Source organism: Passer domesticus, chromosome 6, assembly GCF_036417665.1.
Source record: "Passer domesticus isolate bPasDom1 chromosome 6, bPasDom1.hap1, whole genome shotgun sequence".
Lineage (NCBI taxonomy): Eukaryota > Metazoa > Chordata > Aves > Passeriformes > Passeridae > Passer > Passer domesticus.
The window spans coordinates 55,531,367-55,552,419 of NC_087479.1; the positions used below are offsets into that span (position 1 = coordinate 55,531,367).

The 21,053-nt window shown below is 41.0% G+C and overlaps 2 long non-coding RNA genes across 11 annotated transcripts in view; one reads left to right on the forward strand and one right to left on the reverse strand.

The window, feature by feature from the left end:
• Positions 1 to 21,053, forward strand: part of LOC135303793 (uncharacterized) — a 64,872-nt gene that overhangs the window by 11,282 nt on the left and 32,537 nt on the right. The gene's annotated exons all lie outside the window — the stretch shown is intronic.
• The window catches only part of LOC135303791 (uncharacterized), a 50,059-nt gene continuing 34,847 nt past the window's right edge, over positions 5,842 to 21,053 (reverse strand). For 3 of the 9 annotated variants that reach the window (XR_010365164.1, XR_010365163.1, XR_010365166.1), the window contains 3 exons: positions 16,426 to 16,503; positions 6,830 to 12,823; positions 5,842 to 6,743 (listed from right to left, as the gene is read on the reverse strand). This is a non-coding gene — a long non-coding RNA (uncharacterized LOC135303791). Of the gene's footprint in view, positions 6,744 to 6,829; positions 16,504 to 18,204; positions 20,974 to 21,053 lie in introns of those variants that run through there. The other 6 variants (XR_010365168.1, XR_010365169.1, XR_010365165.1 and 3 more) reach the window with 6 other exon arrangements.

A 21,053-nucleotide genomic window follows, 5' to 3' on the forward strand; every position in this document is an offset into this window, starting at 1 on the left:
TGTTCCCCACCAGCTTTTGGTCAATACCTGGCATTAATAACCCTGTCAGGATTACCCTGATTAATGAAGAGTAATTCATGCCAATCAGGCAGCCTGTGAGGTGGCCAGTGCCATGTTAACCAGCTCAGTTCTTCTCAAATGTCTCCTGACACTGTGGCCCTTTGTGAAAGGACAAGACCAAGCAGGACAGTAAAAATTGCTGTATAAAGGTTAATTACTCACATGCCTGCTCATTCTCACTGTTACCATTTGGTTCTCTTTCATCTCCCTGCTCGAATTTGCTGTTTTCTTTGCTCAGTTCTCAATTTGCCCCTTCATTTGCTCTTTTTTCACTGAGTACAGATCATCTCTCATTATTGATCTGATGATATCTTATAATTTTTTAGCACCTTCCACTTACTGATTTTGATATTTTTTCCTGCGTACTAACCCACAAAATGCCTCAATAACCTCTCTGAGTAAGGATGGCTCTGTCTGCTTCTCCATGTAGGTCAGCTCCACTGAGCTGGGTTACAGTTCATGACTTGCCCAAGGTTACACAGGAAATGTGTGGCAGAACTCAGAATGGAAACCAGATTTCGCGCTCTCCTGCCTTAACAACAAGGTTATCCTTTCTCTTTGTGATGCTTTTGGGCAGTTCGTATAGATCTACACATATGTTTCAAATGAGTTAAATTTCCATGAACTTGGTGCTTCGAACAAAAGTGGGTGGATAAATGACAAAGGGCTAAATTATCGGAAAATGGCAAGAGCTGCTCGGAGATTTGCATACGTGGTCACAGTAGTTGTGCACATAAATAACTAATTGATTACATGCATAATTGTAGGAACGGCGTGTGCAATTTTCTGAAAATTTAGACCCAAATTCACAGACGGGTAACTGGAGAAAAGAAGTTAAAATTTAATTTGATTCACATGCCTGGTGAGCAAGGGCTTGAGCCACAGAGGATGCTGTAACTGGGCTGAGGTCTGGTGTGTGCAGCTCACAGACCTTGCTGAGCACATGGTCACCCTGATAAACTACCTTAAAATGGGTTTTAATTTACGTTTTCCTTCACTGAACCAAATAGTGATTTGCCTCTCCTGCCCTTTAAGAAAACAGGTAGATGTGTTCACCACTCTCAGTTGTGTAATTTGTTCATCTTGTCTTTTTAAGGCAAACACTATTAGGAAGTCTGGGGATTTTCCATTTGTCAGTGGCTTGAAAACTGAACCCCATGATGAAAATTGAATCCCAGTATGATTAGAACTTTATAAATAAAAGTGCTAAGAGATGAGATGCTGAACAGTGGCACAAAGAGTCATCCTCAATGTGAGCATCCCCTGAAGAACTCCACACAGAACGTCACATTCTGCTTGCCAAAATAAAAAAGGAATGAAAATTTGCATTTAGAAAACTCCAGTGGTTCCTGTCTGAGGGGCAATTTCACAGACAGCTCTTCGCCCATCTAGGGAGTAGACAGAGTAATTGCCAAATACTCTGCTGGTGTAAATCAGGAAATTATGTGTGTGTCCCACAACCTGGTGCTTTACACACAGGGAGGATCTGGCCTGTAGCTTCCAAGGTGGCAAGAGAACATGTTTTCATTTGCAGCGTGTCTGGGACAGATAGAAATGTCTTTAAGCCTGAAGGTCTTCAGTGCTGGGTTTGTGGTTTTTTGCTTCACTGACCCTGTCCCTCGCTGATTTGATAATGAGAGAAAAGTGTGCTGTTAACAGCTCTGGAGCAACGTGCTGCAAATTTAGGGAAATGAAAAATCTTTAACAAGAATTGAAAGGAAATCATTGATTTATGGCACGAGCTTCAGCTAAGCGTGGATTAATTAAAAAGCAATGCAAAGATGAGCATGGGTCAAGAAATGAGCAAAGATTGAATTTTGCCAGGAGCGGGACCGTGAGCGGGCACGTGGGTGGAGTGATAACAACACCTGGCCTTCTGCAGAGAGGGTGAAAAAAATCCTGTTGGCAAAAGCTGAAATGTTATAAGTGAAATGCAACCAGCAAAGTGTCAGCAGCTGTTCTGGAGATGCTGCTCAGAGGGAAACACAGACATTCTCTTACATCATCCCCGTAGGTGTGGTGTTGTCCTATTTATAGGGCTAAGGTAATTGGGCAGTGCTTCACAGCCAAGGTATTTTGGGAGTTATAACAGATATCTCCTGGCACTTGGTAGGAAAACACAGAGGCAGGGATCTGTCTCCAGCTCCAGCGATGTGAGCAGCAAGGAAAGGGCAGCTCCTGGCAATCCCCAGGCCCCCACAGCACTGCTGAGTGGCAGGGTGTGTTCACGCACACAAACAGCTCCCAGTGGGATAGACAGGGAGCAAGGAGGTGTGGATCATGAATTCCCACTCCAGGGAATGAAAATGTTACCATTTTTGAAAATGTGGGTTCATTGTCATGTTACAGTGACGGTGGTTTCAGTCTGTGGACTAAATATAGGCTTTCTTAATTATCCAATCCATTTAATTTGTGAAGTGGAGGGTTTTATGAAGGCAGATTTTGTGGCTGTCTTGGTGAGGCAGTAATAATTCAGAGCCACAGTTATGAAGTGCTGTTTAATAGTGGTGGGTTTAGACTTTTGGTTATTGTGTGCATTTATTTTTCTTTATGGTTTTGTAATTATTTATATTGGTAACAGGGAGTTTGTGAACACAACTCTGTTGTATTCATGTGAAAGAACAATATTGTTTGCAGAACAATTATTTGGAATTTTTTTTCCCCTCTAAGCTACCTTGTCATTTGAACGTGAGCATGTAGGCTGATTGTAATGGGAAAACAAGGAATTGCAATTATTAACTAGGGACAAGGGATTGTATTTTACAGAGGGGAAAGAAAGTGTGTTCCAGCTGTTCACCCAGATGTTCATGCACTGTCATCCTCACTTCTCCAGTAGAAATCTGGCATCCTAAGTCCCTCTGCAAGTCCAGCAAAAGAAGTAATTTTTGCATTTTCAACCCTTTGCGCCTGGTTAACTTGTCCCCATGCCAGTTCCCAGCAGCTCCTGGTAGCTACTGGAGTGGTACAAACTTTGCAGAGAGATGCCAGCATAAACAACTAGAGGCAATAGATCAAAATCTCCTAAAAGATGTAGAAGCACAAGTCCTGGTGAAAATCACTGGGATTCAAAACACCATCCATTAGCTGCCATGGAGAGATCCAACTCTGGATCCCCAAAGAGGGACATTTTTATTGAGGCAGCACATTCCTGGAGGGGAACAGTCCTGCCCCGTGGCTTGTCTGCTTCAATAGAAGTGAATTAACTTCCAGAAAGTTCAGGTTTCCCTTTGCCATGTACTGCTGCAGATGCTCTCCTTGGTGTCCTTAAAAATATCTTCCTTTAGCCATTAGTCTTTTGGAATGATGAGGAATTGCAATGACTCTTCAAACAGCATCAAACTTCAGTGCTCTTCCTCCCCCATCCACAATCATAAAGAACCAGAATTAGGGTTCTCAGAGACTGTTTTGGAGAGTATCATAATGGTGGGAATTGAGAAAAAAAATTGAAGGGGAACTTTTAATGATCAGTTTAACTTGGCTAGAAAAAAAAAATGCTCACTGAACTCATCTTGATAATTTTCTCCTTGACTGGAGAATTCCAGCAGTGGAAAAAAAGGCTCTTTTGGAAGCAGTGAAGGGAAGTTTACACAGATGGTATGAGAGAACTGGCATTGTGCTTGGAGATGTGGTGGGCCAGAGAAAAAGCTGTCCTAAATAGAAGGGACAAGATGCTGGGTTTAATTTAAAAATGCTATTGGCATTTTTGTTACTGGAATGAAGGGAGCCACGAGTCTGCAAATGAAACAACCCAAAACCTTCACCACAACCATGGAGTGTAGCAAAAGTGCAGCAGCTTGGTATTTGCAGGCTTTGATATTTTTTCCTTTGTCTTGCCAGCTTCTGGAGTGCTCTCTCACCTATTTAGTTGCTTAAAGATAGCTTGCAAAGTACAAAATGTCAGCCTGATGCTGATGCTGTAAAGATATTTTGAAAATTCCAGCCATTCCTTTGGTTTAGCAACTGTAAAGCTCTTGCAACTGTTATCGTTTGTGATGGTCACAAGGAAGTGACATTGTCCAATAAAATCCCCACCACAAGTCAAGCTACTTAGCAAGGACATAATTTAGACCTTGGTTTGACAGCTTTTTTTTTTCTACTCCATGTGAATTGACCAAGTTGAGTTGTTTGCTAGATGCATTTGGAGCTGTTTGAGGTTTTCTAACAGTACAAGAGAAAGTGATCCCCAATATGCCATCCTTTTCCTTGCTTATGAAAATGCATTCTCATAAAACCACTGGAAGAACTGAGAAATATGGTTAGTAACTCCTTGATAAAACTGGATTAAGATTTTGTTTTATTTATGTTAACAATAATCATTGTGGTTTAGTGGCATTTGGAACAGCTGGAACCTTCTGTTTCAGCTGGTGTTTTGATATGTCATTTTTGCTTGGACTTTGGTCCTGATTTTCTGGTCTATGTGAAACAGGTAAATCATTTATGTATCTCAGAGGAGTGCTTTAAATTTAGGAATTTAGAGAATTACCAAGGGTGGTTATTTTAATCTCTGCCACTCAGTCACTAAGGGCTAGATCAGAAAGCAGATTTAGGAATATAAATTGGTACAGAAGTCAAATTCAGGTACTATGCCTGTAAACTAAAACTAAAGCCCAAAAACCTTGTTTGAAGTCTCTGCATTCTGAAGTTCTGCACATGCCCAAGGGCACCTGAAGCTTGATAAAATGCAGTGAGTAGATCATGTGTATGCCAAGTCCTCCCTTGGTGGAGGAATCCAGCTGGGAAGGGAGTCCTCCATGCCAATGCCACTGTACTCTGAATTTACTGCCCGGGGTGAGTGAATGCCTGCATGTGCAAAACTGAAAAAAACATGTAGAGGGAGCATCTTTAGCTCCAGTAAATTGGAGCTGCTGTAGAATAACCAGGGAAAAGTGTTGGGAGGGCTGCAGGGACTGTGGTGGCCGATTAGTTTAAATCTACTGGGTGCGTTACAGCCCCAGCAGCAGATTAGATGTCAGGTTTATTGTACACTGGGATAAGTTCCCAAACTTTTCATGCTACTCCTTATCTCCTGAAAGCACCTGCCCCCTGGGCAGGGCTTCCAGGGTAATTTGAGTGTGAAAGGAAAAGAGCAGAAGCTGTGGTGACAAATAGCAACTGCCCAAAGTAACCCTGTATTGGCTTCCAGGTTTCAGAGCCCAGGAAACAGCAGATTTCATAACGAGGGTAACATTTTGCAGGTTAATATTTCTGGAGGTTGTTTTGTGGGGCAAAATTTCCTCTGAATCTCCAGAGGGTTTGAGAAACTCTGAAAAGAGAGTTTGGAGAAAAGCAAGTATGACCTTATCTGGTGCTGTGCCTTAAAATACTGGTCACAGTCTGTGATTTCGAAGTTAAATTGTCTGGGAAAATGGGCTTGTGAAAAATGATTGGCTATTCACAAATATTAAAATGAATATTATGTGTGTTACGTTAGAAAGTTATGCTGTATTAATTTCCTTAAGTAGTATGTTAAATGTAGTTTAAGGCTATAATATAATGTTAAAATAGAAAGTATGCTATGCATGATGTTTTTTAAGAAGAAAGGACTCGCACCAGATAGCAGCCACAGGACACCTAAATCTTTCAGAGAATTTATTGCTTCCTTATCAGCAGAAAACTAACTTCTTCCCGGCACCAGCACTGTTAGGATAGTCCTGTGTTTGAATAGAATTTATGCATCATGTATGAGGTGTATGAATATGCAACAGGCGATTGTTTTTAAGGGTTAATCCTCTGTTAATGGGGGTCCTTTTTCGGGCTTGCGCCCAGAAAAAGTACGGTACCCGGACGTCTGTATCTCTTTGTTTTTATTGTCTCATATTGTCCTAATCTCAATTGTTCAAATTTTATTAGTCTAATTATATTACTATTGCTATAACCATTTTATTATGATTAAACTTTAAAAAAATTTAAAAACAAGTGATTGGCGTTTTTCACAGGCTCAAGGGGTCCAAGCAGTAGTAGGAGATGCTATGCATGTTATATAATCATAAATGCAGAGTTTAATATTCATCATATTTTGTTTTCATTTTGTTCTTTGTAATATGCTCTTCCCCACACTTTCTGTACAAGGACTGTCAGAGGAAAAAAGAGACAAATCTCATCTCCGCTGCTTGCAAAGGATGTGGGAAATCCAGTAATCAAATAAATAATAATTTAAATTAAAAATCAGAAATAAAAATGATAACAATAACAACAACAGTAATAATGTCTGGGACACTCAAAAGCAATAAGGTCTCAGTCCTCCAAGGAAGCAGGTTGGGATTCAGCCATATGTAGAGGTTGACACCAAGAAATATGGGTTGAAACACACAAAAAGCTCTAGGACTAGAAAGAAATACACCTTTTCTTGCTTTATGTGTTCTGTTTATTATAAAGGATTTACAAGAAACATTAAAAGGCTCAGCCCTGACCAGACAGGGGCAAGGCTGGCAGGAGAGGGAAGCAACCAAAGGGAAGTACAGATAATGTCTCTCAGCACTGATACCTGCGTCTTTGCAGATAGTTAATAGATAACGTCTCCGGAGATAAGTTCTCCCAAACCAACGGAATTCCTTCTTTTCTTGCCCTTTTCCTTTGTTCGGGTCCTTCCAGCAGCTCTTGACAACATCAGGGCTCTGCAGGGGTAGTGGATCCCTCCTTGATGCATTTCAGGGCTGCCTGGGGGCTCTGCTCTCTCTCCCAGCCTGGAGCCCAAAATCCCCAGCATGTGGGTTTGGTTCGCTTGTCTTTCAGATGCAAAGGGGGGAACTCCTGCCCAAGACTTTGTCACCTTGAGATCTGGCTGCAGTGAAGCCATCCAAGACAGGGCAGAGCCTGTGGAATGCAGTGGGCAGTGCAGATGGAGGAGTGGCTGTACAACTGGGTTTTCATGTTGGGAGCCTCACCTCCAGTGGTTATGCCTGTCCAGCCCCAAAGGCAGATAATGAACATGTGTTACATTTGCTGTGTGAATGCCGAGCTGGTAAAGAACAGCAGGCTGTAACAAAACTCTAGGAAAAGCCATATCCTGCTGTGATTTCATAATGGATATGAGGTTTGACCATAGCACAGTGTGGGATGTGTGGCAACTTTTGCACAGGACTAGCTTGGAGGGACTTTTTGGATAATGCACTGAACATCTTCAGAAAGTGAAGCTAATGAAAAAATGCTCTAACCAAAGCCCCGTGAGATCCAATTTTTCCTTCTCAGGGAATGTCCTATGGTTGAGTTTTACTTCCACTCCTAATGAAAGCAATAAAGCAATCCAGAAAGCTATTACAAAGCATGATTATGAATACAGTAATTGTTGGTCAATCAAGTGATTTGTTTGAATAAAAACTAAATATTTAATTTAGATGTCAACTTGAAATAGTATGGAAAATAGGGGGAAATGTTTTGTAATGTAAAATTGAAAATGTCATTTTGAAAATGCAGTAACATTCAATTTTCAGCAAGCCAATTCTTTTGCTTTTCTCTTCAAAAGGAACATTAGTCAAGCTCATCACTGTTAGGCAGATGTTTTGTTTTCTTGAATTGGCAGTTTTTGAGAGTTTAAGTGTAACTGACTTGTATGTTAAATACCAAAAGATATCTTTAAAAGGTGATGTAATCAATCCCAAGGAGCTAAAAGTGTTGCTGAGAACCTACGCTATCCAAAAAATACCAGAAAGAATCCTACAGGTGAAGGTTTGGATTTTTTTCCTTTGGTCAGAAATATTTGTATGGACAAAATTATAATAAGGATCAGAAAAGGATGAAACAGTTATTGCACTGATTTTTCCCTGGGTCTAGAACTTCTGTTTATCAGACGGTATTTTTTTACCAAAGTGGAACGAGCCAGAATACTGTGTTGCTTTTATTTTCACAGGCTAAATCTAAGAAAAAGCCTTAAAATATTTTTTGGCCAACTGAAACAGTATCCTAGAGGAGCAGGCGCTTGTTGGTGAGGTAAATTCTCTTTTCTGGTCAAGTCCAGCTGCAGCTGTTTGGGTTTTTAGCCATTGATTTGCATGGCAGCCTCGTGTAGCACTGCTTCCTAGCGCTTGGCAGCCGGGGAGAAATCAGCCCCGATGACACCTGTGGGAAGCTGCTCTTCTTGGGCTGGCAATTAAGCTCCACGGTAGCTTTTGGGAATCAATGGGAATTAAATGCAGATAACAGGCATTAATGGAGCACTTATTGGAAATAATTTAAATTATGTTTAGTGGTGGCTTAGTTAATGGAAATTAACGACTAACTACAGTTTGGGTACAGGCGGAACTGCTGGAATGCGGCGAAAGTCAATACAGGCAGCTCCAAATGGCAGGGGTAAGGAAGTGCTTATTGATATTAGTGATCATCAATATTTCCCATTGGAACTATAATCTGATTCAGGCCATGTTGCTGTAGACTTCACCCAGAGCATAGGGGAAACAAATTGTTAATGATATTGTAAATGCAAAGTGTCACTAATCTAGTAACTTGCTACACTGGGTATTGAAATAATTAATGCAGTAGATCATTCTTAATTATAGTCTTGTATTTACAGACAAACCGAAACTGAGGCTGGTATTGATTAAAAGAGGTGCCATATTGCAGACTTTTCTAACCCTGTAACTATATTGTTCTTGAATTTCATACAGTGTAGCTTAGCTTTTTACATCTGATTTGAATTACTTGAATGTCTTAAAGATCTATGTTCCAACCAGATGTGAGAAATGGCTTTGGTTTGGAAAGTTTCAAGGAAGGACCACCAAATAATGAGGGAAAAACCAACTCTGTTATTTTCCCCCCTACACCTCAGTGGAAAATATAAAAAAGTAGTATCCCAATTTATTAATACAACTTGGGATCCTGTCAGGAAATTGTTCCTTACCTGCAAAGTTTCTTTATCTTTCTTTCCAGCCCAAGTTTATATACTGGACTTGATAAACTTCTGTAACTGAGAGAACTAAACATTTCTACACATAGTAATACTATTTACTGTGCTTTATGCATGTTCTGTCACACAGCCAACACTTTAACTAGGCAGACTTTCTCTAGTTAAGCACTGTTGGTTTAACTACAATAATTGGCTGTACTGAGAGAATACACATAGCCCAGTTAAACGTAGTAAAGCCACAGACTTTTCTTCTCTTTTTCTTGTCATTAAACTTCTAGATTTTTTTTAAACTTAGTTATATTTTTTAAGTAACTAAAGTATTCAATTTAATATAAAGACATTACCTTTTAACAGAAAGGTTTGTATACAATTTCCTGTAAGGAATTGGATCACGTGCTACTTCTGCACCACATTTTGTTTTGTTGTCTCTATCTGAGAGAAGTACTCAGTATCTCTCAGAATTTATTTTCTTTTGCAAAGTTATGTGATAAAGATTAGAGACATTATGGTTTCCAAAATTTTCTGCAGCATGTATGGAAAGCCCCCCATTCCTGTGCAATTCCCATCAGTAAACTGGGAATGATTGATAGAAACTGACCACAACAGGAGTGTGAGCAAAGCAAAGTGAAATGACCTACAAAGGGTAAATAAAGGTTGGAGATTTCTTTGGAAATACTTCCAGAGCTCTGTTGAACATGTCACTGAAAAACCAAAAGATATCAGATGGTATATCAGATGGTAAAGAATTACCTGGTTTGTTATGCCATATACCATGTTTAATAATGGCATGAATTTCAAGCTAGTGGTAAAAACTGTAATAAGCAGGTTACTATTAACTCACAAAGATACCATCTGTACTTCCCTGAGAGAAGTCCAAGGAGTACAGAGACCACATTTCAAGTACTAAAAATGGCTGGAGAATATAATTGGCATTATTCCTTTTCATTATACCTGGTGATTTGTTCCAGGATTTACAGTCCTGACCTTGATGTGCCATAAACAGAGTCTTCATTTAAAAGGGATTAAGGCTGGTTATGTGTGATAACCCACCTTAACACAAATGCTGTCTTTTAGAAGATGCCAAGTTATGGAACACTTCCTGCCCATTCCATTGCCAATGGCTACAACACTGCTTTGGAGAACACCTCCTTGCCACCTGGGGAAAACAGAACATCCTATGGATGAGTTTTCCCAGGGTACAAACCCCTGTCTTATGAAGGCCATCCACAGCAGCATTATTTGGGATTGACAGACGTGGCAGTGCTTTCCGCATTACTGAAGCTCTTGGGGCAAAGCCTCAGTCAAGAGGCTCCCCACCAAGGGTGATTCAACCACCCTGAATTCCACAGTGTCATGAAGGCAGAGCTTTGGCTTGTGATTTGGGCAAGGTATAACCCAACTGCACACCGAGTGTGGCCTCCCTGGCTCCCAAACTGGTGCTCAGGTCAGGTTAGCTCAGAACTAAGGAGCTGGAACTGCCTGTACATCTGAAGTACAAACCATAAGGGCAACCAAATGCTAAGAATTAAACCTTTTTCCTACACACAGCTCTTAGCTGAACCTCGTCCTGATTTGTTGCTCCTCTCCAGCAGGAAATTTGGAGAAAATGGCCATTTCTCTGCAAATTCCTTCCCACACAGCACCCACACACACAGAGGGGGTTGTGAAATTGCACCTTCACCGAGGGTTTTGTTACAGGCTGGGTTAAGCCCTGTTGAAAATGGTAGGTTTAACCACCGCCCTTCTCTTCGGCGGCGCTGGAGGAGACAGTTCAGCACATGTTCCTGCCCAAAACAAAGGCATATGTAAGGTTGCCCAGGAATTCCAAAGATCTGGGTGGGGAACCTTGCAGAGTTTGTTTTGGGCAGGGATGCATGTGGAAAAAAGACAGAGCAGGCTGAGCAGCAGAGATGGGGCTCAGAAGAGGCTGGGAGGAAGGTGGGCAGCCTGCAGGAGCTGTGCCGGGAGCAGCCTGGACAGAGGGATTTCGGTCCCCCAAGCTTTCTTGGGGAATAGGACCAAGGAAACCTCCCCTTCCATGAGAGAGGAAATGTGATTTAGCAGTGGTTCAAAAGTGGGCAGCTGTGAATTCAGGCCTGTTCAAAGCTGTACACAATTGTAGTCATCTCAAGTAACCAAAAATGGAATAAGCACACAAGAAAGTGGAATCAAGAGATTTGCTTGCCTGTGTTCCTGGAAAGCAGGGCCAGAATACCTTGTCACTACCTCTAGCCATTACAGAATTGTGAAAGTCTGGTTATTTTTTAGGCCAAAAATGAGACAGTTTAAGGAAGCCCTTACAGGTCCATTTTTGTATTAATTGAAAGTCACTGTCTGAACAAGATTATTTGAAAATTCCCAGACAATTCAACCTCTACTGTGTAGACTGTGAACAGTGAATTTGGTAAATTCTGTATACAGCTGGAACAAAGGGTCTGAGACCTTCTTTAGTTAATAAATGTAAGTGAAATATTTGAACAATCTGATAACAAACACTCAGACAGGCCCCAGACTGCTTATTTAAGTCACAGTTGTAACAAGAGCTCTGGAAGATTTACCTGTGGTAGGACTGCAGATGTGGTTACTCAGAGATTTTTGGTCAGATTTTCAAACTCATATAACTGTACTTAATTTCTGTATATTTCAGCTGGGGCCAGCATCCTTATCATTGCTGAAGCAGGGATTTACAGCCCTTTATTCCCTCTAGCATTCACCTTGAAGGCCATGGAGCCCTCACTCCTAGACTTGCTGATATAAAGATAATCATCTTTGGAGTGAACTTCCTAGGAACCAAGTCCTCCTCCAGCTGGAGGCAATGGAAATGCTGTTGCTGACTTCAGTGGCAGTAAATCTCAGTTCTATAATTTTTTTATGACACCTCTTCTTGCAACAGATACGTTTACCGGAACATTCGCTACTAATTGCCTGCATTTTTTCCCTCATGATATTAAATGCAATTTGTAACATTTTTTAGCAAGTAAAAAATAGCAACTTATGGAAAGGAAGGACTGTCTATGTGGAGCAAATCTCTTAATTATTGAACTTATCTCATTTGTCTTCCTTTTCTTTATCCATCCATTTAAAAGGAAGATGTTTATGGTGTGAGGTTTGGCAAATAGCTCATAAAAAGTAAATCTTGTTTTGTTGTGATGCAGAGAGGGGGGAGGGAGAAATCCTATAATTTCAGCAATTTCTTTTTCTTTTTCATACTAAGTAACAACTCAGCCTGAGTTGAAATGACAGATACCAATCCCAAGAATCAAGATTATCGGTGGAAATGCCAACTGACTCCTCAGAATGGTGCTGTTAGTGGCACCACTCTTTTGCTGAAGTGAATCCAAAGGGGTTTTACTCTCAAATCAAGCATTATGTTATCACTTTTCTAGTCTCACATCATTTATTTGATAGCAATTGTTTTCCCTGATTCACAGCCATCCACGCGTGTGAGATAGGAAACATTAACGTGCCATATTTTATCTCCCCCGGGTATCAGTCCTCAAGGCGTTGATGCTGATGTGGGATGAGGCTGCTCAGCACTTCTGCAAGCCAGGACAAATGGACACGGTGAAGGTGGTGACTAAAGGCTGTTATAAATGCACTTTGGGGTTCTGGTGTTGCAATCCAGGGCTGCCCACGTGTTGTTTTTGTGGCTTATTTCTTCACAGAGAACCGCCGCTGATTCTGTCATTTTTTAATGTTTCCATGATGAACTTTACATATAATTTTTACTCGATAATTCTTGACCAAGGCAGGAATTCTGCTTTCAGCAGAGCAGGATAAAGCACTGACCTCCACAATGTTTGTCCTCTCTCCCTTCCTCATCCACCAAATTCCACCTTGTGTGGACTCACCAGACACTGGGAACGGAGCTCTCCTCACCTAACATGGAGCGAGATACACTCCGAACTCGGTCACTCCCCTTCCCTGTGGAGATAATGGGAAAAAAGAGAAACCTGTAGGTTGTGATTCACCTTACCTCTCCCAGACATCTGGGGGAACTGAGAGCCAACAGTGCCTCACACCGTGGTCGCCTGTTCAGACGCTTGCTCTGTAGATCTCCCCCTGCTCAGGTGAGCCCCATGACTGCTTTACTTAACATGACCTTAAGTACAATGTAACTCCACCTCAAGCCTTTTTTTTTTGTGATTTATACAAAATTATTATAGAAATTTATACCTTTAATCTGCTTGTCTTGAAGACATTTTGATAAAGGTGTGCATCACAGGATTTCAGAAAATAACTGAAGTCACCACAGGACAAAGTAACACTGGCCACACACTAAAAGCTGTCCCTCTGGCTCTCACTGAAATGAACATTTTAGTATCAGCAGGAAGGAGTGTTCCACAGTTGGGACCTGGTAAGGTGGTCACAATCTTCTGCATCGTCTCACTCATGACAGAAAAGGATTCTTATGCAAACAAAAAGATGTCATGCTGCGAACAGAAACCAAGAAAGTTCTTTTGTTATAAGATGTTTTGCATGTTTGGCACTTCTGCCTTGAGTGGTCTGGGCTTTCTTTAAACATTAAGATGTGAAATTAGTTTTTTCGATCCTGTCTAAAAAGCCACAGAGCCTCCTAAATTGAATCCTGGCCTTCAAACTGATTTTTATTTAAAAAAACTTGCTTATCTGTAATTTCTGCCCGTGGCTTTAAAGCGGATTGCCCCACAGTTCTGAAAGGTGACAGACTGAGATGTCACTTGGCATAATCTAGATTCCCTTTAACTGCTTCATTTTGCTAACTGAGCACCCAAATTCAAACTTTGCAGACATGAACTTTTGCCACCAACCAAATAAATCTCTCATCTTGACTACAGAAATATCTAATTTTCCATCTGAATTTTGGAGTCTGGGTTTCCCTCTCCTTCCTGACAGAGAGCATCGTTACAGCAACTCCTTGCAGAGTTCCTGTCTAATTGAACCACTAGTGGCATGCATATGTGCTAAATAAAGGAATGTCATAAAAAATTTATGAGTGACTTACACTTTGAAGCAGTAAAGTGTTAAAGACTTAAAAAGATTTTTTTTTCCTTTCCCCCCCACTCAGGTCCTTCAGACCAGGAATTGTTTACAATGCACAGAGCTCATTTGGGATTTGACCACTATTATTATTATTCCCTTTTGCAGTGTACTATGCACACATCTTTTTCAATTTCCATGAATATTGACCGAGATCTACACAGTGAGGTGATGTGAAACCCTCTCAGCAATTTTCCAACTATGCAACCCATAAATCATTCACCTTAACCTGGGCCCAGATTTGCATGAAACTGGGGGCTGATTGTCTCAAAGAGCTAGTCCAGCCAAAAGTCCAACCAATCCCCGCTGGGTGTGAAGCACAGAGCGAAGTTACAAAGGTAGGTTTTGAATGGCTCCAGGGTTTGTAATGGATGCTTTGCACAGCTGTAATGATGAGTGGGTGAGGAGAGTTAAGAATGAATCAAGTGTGGGTGGTGGAAATATTTGCCGGGCATGTCACAGCCAGGGGAGGAAGCACAGGGGCCTCCCGGCCTCGGTGATGGGAAAGACGTCAAGGTTCCCTGGACATGGGCCCTGCTTATTTATTTATTTCAGCTCTGACACGTTCCCTGTAGGAGAGCAAAAAATGTGAATTTGATACCATGTCTTTTGAAAGCAGGGAGCTGATTGTGGCTGAGAAGCAGAGCTCTCTTATAATCTGCTTCCAAACGTGTGGGTGCCTCTTGGGTTTCCTCAGCTATTTTATGGCCCATTTTCAAAGATTTTTGTAAAACCAGGCCAACATAGTCTGCATCCCCTACCACATCAGTGAAAAGTTGGACTGTGTTTCAGAGCCATGTAAATTCCTTCTATAAGAAACATTTACATTTTTACAAAGTGTAAATTTAGCAGACCACGAGGTGAATTCCTCCCTCATCACACTGCAGTTGCCACGGGGATGGGTTGACTAATAGTTTACCACGAGTGAGCAGAAAAAAGAGCAGCACGTGTACCTGAGCATTACAAAGGTTTCTTCCAGGATTGCCGTGACTTGTTCAGATAGTTGATAAGATAATTAATTCTTACCGTTCCTGTATTTTCATGAGAACTCACCTATGAGTAAACAAAACCCCAAGCCTAGTTTGTGCTTCTTTATTGTATTATTATATGGCTCTGTAAGTGCAATAAAGCAATCTCCTGACTTCTTGACTCTTCGTGGTGGTTGTTCCTAGACAGGTTTCTTGCACACATGAAATATATACAACAACTTTCATGTCTAAGATCCTAGCAGTTTAAACACAGTCCAATTCTTTATTGGCAACACATTTTTGCAGTTAGGACTTGATTGGGCTGGGAAATATTAGAAATGTGTTGACTAACACATTGTAAAAAAACACAAGATGTGTAATGTTGGAGCAATGCTGGATATTTGTGGTTCAGGTTGAACGGTTGTTCATGGTCCGGAGTTGCAACCACAGCTGACAAAGCAGTTCAAAAGATGTTGCCTAATAACTAAATTGCTCAAAATAGTGACTAAAATGGTGGCTCCACTGAAGTCTGTGCCAAACTCCATTGATTTTGTAGGAGTGGAACACTCCCGTTCACACAGAACAATGTTCTCATTCAATAAGCAGGTTTTACAAAATGTTGGGATTTTTGTTTTTTTCAGCCAAGTGTCTTAAAGGACAAAAAAAAAAATCTTTAAACCAGGGCAAGAATTAGTGACACTGAAAAGTGTCATGCTGGAGGCTTTAAGGAGAACAGTGAAAATTCAGAGCCTGGCCAGCATTTCATTCTTTTGCTCTAAAAGACTCACCCAGCAAGAATCTGTAAGTGACACTCAACGGAGAGAGTGCTTTCCGAACAGCTGATGTGAAACTTGAAAAGAGGTAACATAACAAATGTAATGTGGGGGGGAAGTGCTTTCATTCCAGCTCAGGAACATCTGGTTTATTGCAACAATAACTACTGTAATTATATCACTGCTGGAAAAGCTGCTCTAGGTTAGGTTAAGTTTGTGGTTTCTATAATAAACACTGCTTTGGAGGAGTGGGGGTTTCAGTATTTCAGCCATGTCAGATCACACTGAACTGAGCTGTGATTTGAGGCAAAAATAACAAAATATAGAAAACATAAAAGCATTATTTCTAACCATATATTTCTTGAGATACACTTCCTCATTATGGTAAGTGGAGAGTATGCCAGAGAAGTAAATTTTTGTATGACTGGCCATATTTCACTGATAAAAACTAAATAAGTAAATTTTTTTGTCAGTTGGAGACAAGCTTATTAATACTCGTCATAGTACATATTGCTGAAATAAATGAACAATGATCCCAAAAAGGACAGTATTCTCACTTTCCTTGCAAGGAAAAATAAGAAACTTGGGTCAGACAGCAACTTGATGGCGGAGGGTCTCCTAGTAAAAATAGAGTGGATTTTTCCAGGGATGTACGTCTGTGATAGGACTTATTACCCAGCCACTGTGTTACTTCCCTAGCTATTAAAAATGAAGTGTTTCAACTCCAGTACAGTGCTTTTCCATCCAATGGAAAATTGGAACCTACACGAGACTCACTCCAGTAGGGTGGATACACTTGGACCTGCAATGGGCTCCATGTTGCACACAAAGGTTTTCCCAAAACCTGCAAAATACAAATAAAGCATTTTTCATTCTACCCTTACAGCATACTTAGTCTAGAATCTGTGACAAATATTCATTCTGTACATCAATACAATTTTATTGTATTGCTGATATTTAAAAAAAATGGCTAAACATCTAGCTGCTAAGGGGAAATAGAAATGTCATTCCACATAGATTAATTCCTATTCAAGTGCTTTGTTAGTATAGAAAGATGTGTAGATCCAAAACTTAGACATTTGAGAATTTAACAATGATGGAAAAGTAGATATTTTATTATTGCAGTATGCTTCTTTATCCCATGTCGTGGTTTAAGTGTTTGTTGCTGTGTGTTTAGACTCACAAATTAGATCAAATAGAATTTGTGAGTTCTGTGTGTGCAGCATTTTAACAACTGACCCAGTGTTCCTGCATGCTCACACTGGCAAAACCTCACCTGAGCAAGAATCAACTCATTCTGCACATGCAGATGTAGGTTTGTGTGTGCAGACTTCTGTTTTGTACATGCAGATTTAATACTATCCTTAGTTTTACCTCCTGCAGCTAAAGTTATTTCTACCAGCTCAGGGTTTAGAATTGAAATGATTCTTTTGTTTCAATACAGATAGAAATAGAATAATGCGAGAACTTCACAGTCTCTTTTTTGTGTTAGTTTTTCCCCTACCAGAAAAGTTCAAATTAATGGAGGGTAAATCACATCACATAAATGGCCACTGAACCTTGTTGAAGGCAGACCAGTAAAAACATACTGTAACTTTCAAAGGAACAAAGTTGTTTTAAAGTGCTAAAAAAGAGCGTAGATTTATTGTTATTTAGGATTAACTCTATCTGAATACTCCAAGACATGAGGGGTCTAATGGTCATTAAACTAAACAGTCATACACATAGTTTTTCTTTCGTAATGTTCTTTTTTATATCTCCCATGTTCTTTCTTTACATCTTTCATGTATTGAGGGGGCGAGGAGATGTGAATCAAGAGTAACCCAGCTTTCTCTATTTTCATAAAACTCTTGTTAAAAATAAACTATCATGAACCATAAAGAGAAAATTATCTCTGGGTTGAAAGGTCCTTATTTCTCACCTGTCTGTCATCTTGTCACCAGTTTTAGAAGCCTGACAAGTGGGCTGCAGAAATGTTCAAAATAAATAAATAAATAAACAACAAAACAAAAAAAAAAAAAGTAGGTGATTCTATCATGGATAATTTTATAAATGCTCCTGGCTTTGCTTCACAGGCTTTGACTATAGTCATTGCCAAAAATGGCTTAATTCGCTGTGATTTTGCTGCAAAAAAGGTTAAATCTCACAACTGAAAAGGCAGGAAAATATCATCAACTGGTGTCAGTCCTCATTCACATGTATCAAGAGAACTACAGAGGAATTTACATGGAGTGTGGAAGAGTTTGTTTTCCAGCTATGTAGAGAATCCAAATGGTCTGATGATGAAAGGAATGAGGGGTGAGCCTGAGGCTTGCTCTGCGCTCACCCTAATCCCAGCTTTTGTCCTTCAGACAGGAAAAGTCAAAAGAAAATGGTTTGCAAGCTGCTGGCAGCCGTGCTGGGCATGCCTTAACCACACCAGCCTTCAAATACCACCTAGGACTGAGATGAACCCTTCACCTTTCTTTTTTTGGATGCTAAAAAACCCCTGCATCTCTGCTCCTGCCTGCTGAGGCACTGGATCTTGGAAGACACTGAATATTACCTGGCTGCTGCTAAGTGTCCTCAGATGCCTTTCTTGTCAATGGTACCTTCCAGCACCAGGCACCCATTCAAAAAAGGAAGTTTAGTTATTGCAGGCTTTTCTTTATTTTATGTGTTGTCAGAAATCCTGGTGGTATTTAGGATTCAGTCCTATAATGTGATGAACTTCCCTTCTACCCCAACTTTGGCTATTCCATATAATCTGTATTTTTTATGGCTCCCTATACAGAAAAGAAAAAGGAAATACTTTGTTGTTGTTGTTTAAACAGTAAAACCCAAAAAAGGAGAAAAATTTTAAAAAGTGGATTGAAACATGATTAAAAATAACTAGCCCTGAAGATATAATTTCCAGTTCCCTGGCTTTTTCACTGTTTTTGCAGTGTGTGATTAGTCCATCTAGACAGCAGAAAAATTTGGAGATGTTCCCCCTGAGCTCTAAGAGCTTATTTGGTTCAGGACTTTTCTGTTAATGTTAATATCAAATGGCAAGCTCTCTTCTCTGAGAACAAACAACACAAAACATCGTAAAAGAGAGACTTCAAGTGAGGCAGAGCAGAAATCTGGGCTATTTTCTGTGATATTATAAAACTAAACAGCTGTAGGTTTTTCCACCACCCATGAGAGAAGTAAGAATGAGAACTATAATGTGCACACTCAGAAAGTTAAAAATAAAAATTCCATTACTAAAAAGATCTCATATCATGTCTTAGACCCCTCATTTATTTTTCTGAATTGTGGTGGTGTGATTACAAGTGCTGGTTGTGCTTTGAAGACTATATCCCTCACAGAAGTGCTGAAACTATTTCTGCAAGGATGCAAAATATTTTCACACTAAGGAAACCCATGCATTGTGGACATATTCAGAGTTATATATTCTGATATTCAGAGTTAATTCATTCCTAATACTGCAGAAATTCTCCTAGAAACCAGGGAGACAAAGAGACTTTGAACACAATCATGAGAAAAAACATGGCCTGACAGTATGACATTAACATTTAGGAACACATCTCAGAGCTGGCAGACATTTGCTGTCACAGGAAGGCATTTTAGTATTTTTTCTGTTGTGAAACAATATTGTAGACACGAATAGTCACTTCATAACCCCATTTTCAGACAATTGAATGCGCTCTCGGTGCAAGCCGTAGCCAAAGCTAGGAAGGGGTTCTGTGTCACATCCACAGGTAGAAATGAAGAATACTTTGCTGATATCTACTTCAGACCATTAGGCCTCCCAGGCCCTGCTTCTTTCCAGCAGAAATCCTTAAGGGATAGTTTAGCTATGCCCTTGTTCCTTAGATATTTGTCTCTCTCTGTGTTGGGCACACTACATTTTGCTGTCCAAGATCACTTGATATTGAAGCTTTTCTTTCCTGGTGTTTCCCAGCACCTTCCATTCCACAGCAGTCCATGCCATCAGTGTGCTAATGTGCAAATTAAGGTTACATCCCTCCAGCTGGCTATTTTATTATCTTTCCTTCTTTTTCCTCCTCTCCTCCAGTTCCGAAGCGTAGCTCTCCCAGCCTCCAGAGAAAACCCCACAGGGGAGAGCTCGTTTTCCCTTCACCGGGAAGCTGAAATGTCCTCCCAGTGCTCTCCCCTGGTGCATCGGCCTTTCCTCCCTGGCCTGAGCCCTGGAAAGGCTGCTGCTCGCCCGGGAAGAGCTTTCCCACATCCCCAATTGTCAGGGGACCGCCTGACCGTGCTCAGTGATTTCCGTGTGCGGACACGGGGGCGGGAAGGGGCCGAGGGACAGCGGCAGGAGGGAGGCCTGGGCCAGAGCTGGGCTTTGCGGCTGAGGAGCTGCTGACCTGCCAGGATGTGGGGTCTGCGCACACAACTATCAATAAAGGCATTAAAAATAGAGAGAGGAGAGGCTTCTCAAATTGCAGCCTTTGGTTTGCAGGAGGTTTTGTCTGTCCCGGAGTTGAATGTGCAAGGTTTGTCCTCCTGCCACATCAGCTGCTTTTGCTCAGCAAATACAGGATACCTGACCTGGGGAATTACTCCTGGCTGTTTCTCACCTACGCTACCTCATACAGGATCTGCTGTTGTGGTTTGAGTCCCCCCTGCCTTTGTTGCTCACAAAATAAATCAGAGGTGCAGAGATACTACAGCAAACAATGAGCAATCCCAAACCTGGGATTCAGATACAGCTTTTCTGCTGTGTTAGGTGAGTGAGTCTGGAGCTGGGATCCACCTTTCCCGAGCAGCTGTGGAATCCTGTGCTCCTGCCTCCCCCAGCAGTGGCAGATGCTGCCAAACAAAGCCCAGTTTCCCCAGCAGCACAGCATCACCAAGGTTGCAAGAATCAGATTTCCACAATTCCTTAAGTAATCAAAAAAATCAAGCAGGCTTACAGTATGGGATTATTTTTGTTTCTTTCTCTCTGTCTCTGCGTGTGTGTGTGTCTTCATGTGTGTGTGTGTTTGTGCCAGCTGTATCCAAAGGATGGCTGGCAACACTTCCTGATTTTGTAATTGAAATGTATAAATACAGCAACCCTGAGATAATATCTAGTAATGTAATCCTCCTGCATCCCTTGGCATTGACAAGAGCTGTTCTTAACTACCATACAAGTTCAGGCCTAAACAAGAACCCCTGGAGTGCAGCCATACCTGCAGCACGGGGTGCTCTGGCTTTTAAGTTCCCAAAGGGGAACCCTCAGTGCTCCTCTCCCAAGGAGGAGCAGAGATGGGAACACAAAGCACCACTTAGAGGTACAAAGTGCCTCAGATGATCCAGTTCCCTGGCTGATTCAGGCTCAAATCAAGGCTATTGATATTGTCTTTTAGTCAATACCGTGGACCCTCGGTCACAAGAGGTTAGATAAGATTAGGGAACTAAGATTGT